The sequence below is a fragment of the Myotis nattereri genome (genome assembly GCF_964212035.1).
Source record: "Myotis nattereri genome assembly, chromosome: X".
NCBI lineage: Eukaryota > Metazoa > Chordata > Mammalia > Chiroptera > Vespertilionidae > Myotis > Myotis nattereri.
Genome location: NC_138078.1, coordinates 86635477 through 86641015, shown reverse-complemented (window position 1 = coordinate 86641015; position 5539 = coordinate 86635477).

The following is a 5539-nucleotide window of genomic DNA, read 5'->3' as shown; positions in this document are numbered from 1 at the left end:
CAATTTACATTTGGTCAGTTTTATAGGCTGGTAACTAAAGATACATATTTCTTTGAGTCACAGTCCTTGAATCTGGGCTGCAAAGTCTCTGCCTTTAAGCAACAGACCAAGCTGCTCTGCCCATTGCCCCAGCCCAGATGTTAAATGGCATCTCCATCTTGCTATTTCTTGGGACAATACAAGTAATCTAATAGGCCAGCCTTATCCACAGTTTCACTTTCCACAGTTTCAGTTACCCACAGTCAACCATAGTTCAAAAATATTACACGGAAAATCTAGAAGTAAACAATTCATAAGTTTTACATTGCACGTCTGAGTAGTGTGATGAAATCTAGTGCCTTCCTGCTCTGTGCGTCCTGCTCTGTGGATTCATTCCTTTGCCAAATGAATCCACACTGTATACCAGTGATGGCGAACCTATGACATGTGTGTCGGAGGTGACACGCGAACTCATTTTTTTGGTTGATTTTTCTTTGTTCAATGGCATTTAAATATATAAAGTAAATATCAAAAATATACATCTTTGCTTTACTATGGTTGCAAATATAAAAAATTTCTATATGTGACACGGCACCAGAGTTAAGTTAGGGTTTTTCAAAATGCTGACACTCCGAGCTCAAAAGGTTCGCCATCACTGCTGTATACCCTCCCCTCCAGTTAGTCACTTATTAGACATCTGGGTTATCAGATTGAATGTTGAGGTATCACAGTGTTTGTGTTCAAGCAACCCTTATTTTACTTAATAAAAGCCCCAAAGCACAAGAATAGTGATGCTGGCAATTCAGATTTGCCAAAGAGAAGCTGTAAAGTGCTTCCTTTAAGTGAAAAGGTTGAGTACAGTGCAATAAGATGCTTTCAGAGAGACAGACCACATTCACCTAACTTTCATTACAGTACTAGGGACCCAGTGCACAAATTCATGCCCCTCAAAAGGAACTATGGGCTGTGAGGCTGCAGTGGGCATAGGGGCAGGTCTTGGCCCATCCTCAGCACCCCCGCCCAGCCCCTCCCACCACAGCCCCAGGTCCCCTGTCTGCCAGCAGCCCCACTCCCGCTGCTGCTGCTCCCAAGCACTGACAGTGCAGGCCCCACTCGCATCTGCTGACGGCGCAGAGCGATTGGGGCCGGTGCCAGCAGCAGGTGTGAGCTGTGGCTCCAGTGCCAGCAGTGGGTGGGAGTGGGGCTCGCGTTGGCAGCAGGGTGCAGGAGCAAAGAATTTTCAGTAACCACCAGAGGCTCACCCCAATGACAGCGATCGCCTCCCGCCTTGGTCTGGCACCCTCGCTCATCATCCCGCCACAGCCAATGCCCACCATGTTCTGCGCTCTGCCACCTGCTGTCGACACCCGCCATGTTCCACGCACGCCCCCTGATGGTCAGTGCTTGTCATAGCGACCGGTTGTTCGGTTGTTCCACTGTTTGGCCTATTTGCATATTAGGGTTTATATATAGAGAGATATTGTTATCATTGTTCTATTTTATTATTAGTTATTGTTGTTAATTTCATACTGTGCTAATTTATAAATTAACATTTATCATAGGTATGTATGTATAGGAAAAAACATAGTATATATAAGGTTTGGTACTACCTGCAATTCCAGGCATCCACTGGGATCTTGGGACATAGATACCTCATGGATAAGGGGGGGGCTGCTCAAGTCGGATGGGGTGTGGTAGAGATACAGTTAATCTGCCCCCTGCCCGAGGCAGAATTCTAATGGAATGTTATTTAAAATGCAGGTAATTGTGCCCTTTGTCACACAGGGAATACACAGGATATGGTCCTTAGTGGGGAACTAGGGTATGAGCACGAGTTTTACCTCCTTTTATATCTGCTGTCCTCCCAAGTTTATTTATAATGTTTAGCTTGGAGCAGAGTATACAGCACTTCCAACCTGGGAAGATTCATCATTATCTGCCTGTCAACCTTTTGTTTTGCTGGCTAAAAGCAGAAAGTATCTCTATTTTCTTCCAGGTCTGCTTTCAGACACATCAGCTTGGACCACAGCATTTATTCTCCTGATAGGCAGTTATTCAAGGTCAAAAGCAGTCGTCAGTGAAATCCAATATCCTGAAGTAGTTATATCAAGTTCCTAAACTTTGGTCAGCCCAATATCTGAATCCTAAGATACAATATGGGCTGTTTAATAAGCTACTGTATTAGTAAAATCAAGCTTGCCAATTCCACAGCTGGAGGCAGAAGAATCTAGTGTCCCACATTCCAATTGCAATCAGCAATTCTACTTTTGGGATCTGTTACTTTCCAATATCGCTCTTCTAGATATCAATATCAAGTTTATAAAGAGTATTTGTGTTGCAAGGGACAGAAAACTCAATTCCAACTTGTTTGTATTTATTCACTCACATAATGAAGATGATCCAAAATGGTTGAATTTAAAGGTTCAAATCATAAGAATGCTGTCCCTCTCTAAGCAAATGAGCAATTGAAAGACAGAATGAGGTCCTGGCTGAGTAGCTCAGTTGATTAGAGCATCATCCTGGTACACCAAGGTTGTGGGTTAGATCCCCAGTCAGGGCACATACAAGAACCAACCAATGACCAATGGCGCATGCGTAAGCGGAACAACAAATCGATGTTTCTCTCTCTCAAAAAACACAAAAACAAAAACAACAACAACAATTTAAAAAACAAACAAAATACAGAATAATAGAGTTAAACACAGGGTGTTATGCTAAAGCAGAAGTGATAAGAATAGAAAGCAAAATAAAATGTACCCTTTCTTTTAAAAAGTTTCTAGTGTAGTAGGAGACATTGAGTGGGAGCAAAATATGCCACTTTGGCATATTGATTATTGTGAATTAACGTTACTTAAGAAATAGCCAGTGCAACACACACACACACACACACACACACACACACAACAAAACAAAACAAAACAAAAAAACACTCTTACCCTCTTTTGTCTCCCTGGAAACAGGACATAAGTTTCCCATGTGAAAGGTACCTGCACTGTACTAAAAGGGTAAAAGGCATTCTTATCACCAAAGGTAGGGTATTTAGGGTCAAGAAGGCTGTACAAACAAATTTTGTTACTTTTTCATCAGTTTATTACCCTAAGCCCAACCCCCTTATCTTGTCAATTCTTCACAAATTATTGTTTCTTTGTCTAAATGGTATAAAAGTTGCCTGCTTTGGTCACTTCCTTGAGTCTCATATTTCTATGAGCTCCCATACATACAAAATTAATTTTTTTTTTTTTAGTGAAAGGTTGTTGAGGAGTTTAATATTTACTTTTTTTTCAATTATTACATTAGTTACTCTTTTTTCCCACCATAACTCCCCTCCACCCAGTTCCCACCCCACCCTCCGCCCTCACTCCCCACCCACTGTCCTCATCCATAGGTGCACGATTATTGTTCAATCTCTTCCCTCACCCCCACACCCTCCCCCCCCCAAGAATAGTCAGTCCATTCCCTTTCTATGTCCCTGATTCTATTACAATCACCAGTTCATTCTGTTCATCAGATTATTTATTCACTTGATTTTTAGATTCACTTGTTGATAGATGTGTATTTGTTGTTCATAATTTGTATCTTTACCTTTTTCTTCTTCTTCCTCTTCTTAAAGGATACCTTTCAGCATTTCATATAATCCTGGTTTGGTGGTGATGAACTCCTTTAGCTTTTCCTTATCTGTGAAGCTCTTTATCTGGCCTTCAGTTCTGAATGATAGCTTTGCTGGATAAAGTAGTCTTCATTGTAGGTTCTTGGTATTCATCACTTTGAATATTTCTTGCCACTCCCTTCTGGCCTGCAAAGTTTCTGTTGAGAAATCAGCTGACAGCCGTATGGGTACTCCCTTGTAGGTAACTGATTTTCTTTCTCTTGCTGCTTTTAGGATTCTCTCTTTGTCTTTTGCTCTTGGCATTTTAATTATGATGTGTCTTGGTGTGGTCCTCTTTGGATTCCTTTTGTTTGGGGTTCTCTGCGCTTCCTGGACTTGTAAGTCTATTTCTTTCACCAGGTAGGGGAAGTTTTCTGTCATTATTTCTTCAAAAAGATTTTAAACATCTTGCTCTCTCTCATCTTCTGGCACCCCTATAATTCGGATGTTGGTACGTTTGAAGCTGTCCCAGAGGCTCCTTACACTATCTTCATATTTTTGGATTCTTTTTTCATTTTGCTTTTCCAGTTGGGTGTTTTTTGCTTCTTCGTATTTCAAATCTTTGACTTGATTCTTGTGATCCTCTGGTCTGATGTTGGGAGTCTGAATAATATTCTTTATTTCAATCAGTGTATGCTTAATTTCTAGTTGGTTCTTTATCACAACATTGAGGGTCTCATTAGATTTCTTGAGGATCTCACTACATTTATCGTTGGTCTCACCAGTCTTTTTGAGGGCCTTATTAAATTTATCGGCGGCTTCTAGGCAGTTCTTTAAAGACCTTAAAAGTGTGGTTTTGAACTCTATATCCAACAGTTTGCTTTCCTCCAATTCTGTTGTTTGTGTCCTGTTTCTTTGTCTCGGCATTTTTTATGCTTTGCTGTGTCGATAGAGTGCCTTTCTGTGCTAAGTGTCCCAATTACCTGAGGTAGACACTCTTGGTGCCCCCCCTTGTGGGCTTTGTGCACAGTCTTGTTGTAGTTAAGCCTTGATTGTTGTAGTTATCACTGTGAGGAATTGACCTCCAGGCCAATTGGCTGTGAGAATCAGCTGTGTCTGCAGTGGGAGAACTTCTGTGCTGGAGACACCCCTCTGGGGCTAGACTTGCTTCAATGGGGCTTTGGTGCTCACTGAGTCTGCCCCCTGAGTATGTCTTTTATGGTTCCATGGAGCTGCAAACTGGATGGTCCCACTCTGACCTCTGGGCTTCCTGGCTCCTGGATCTCTAGGGAGGTGCTAATCTAGCCTTTGCCTGAGGCTATCCAGCAAAAGTCTCCCTGCAGGGCTTGGGCAGGGTGGGTCCCACAGGATCAACAGGGCGGGCGGGGTAAGCAATTATGGCTGCTCTCAGTCTTGCCCTCAGAGGCTCTGTTTCTCAGTGTCCCAGTAATCGCTGCAAGCCCCACAGAGAGAAAGCTGCCCTAGTGTTCTGAGCGATGCCAGACAGTCCCACTTCTCCCGTATGAGTCTGGGTCCCTAGAGACTCGCCTGGAACTGGAGCTCAGAGCCTGAGACTCCCTCCCAATTGAAAACGACAACCGCACCCTCAGCTGCCAGCCCGCTCCACATGCACTCTGCACCTTAGTATTTTACTTCAGCAGTGCGCCTCCTCTGAGTCTCGGTATGTTTTTCTCTGTCCTCCTAGTTGTAGAACTTCCACTCAGCCAGCCTTCCTGTGGTTCTGGATGATGTCCGTTCCGTCTTTTAGTTGTATTTTTGAAGTGGTTGTTCAAGGCAGCAAACTCCGGTGTTTACCTATGCCGCCATCGTGGTTTCTCCTACAAAATTAAATTTGTTTTCCTCCTGTTAATCTATCTTTTGTCAATTTAATTATTAGGCCTGTCAAAGAACCTGGAAGGGAAGAAGGGACAAGTGTTTTTCTCCTACAACACATACATATAGACAGATCAGTCT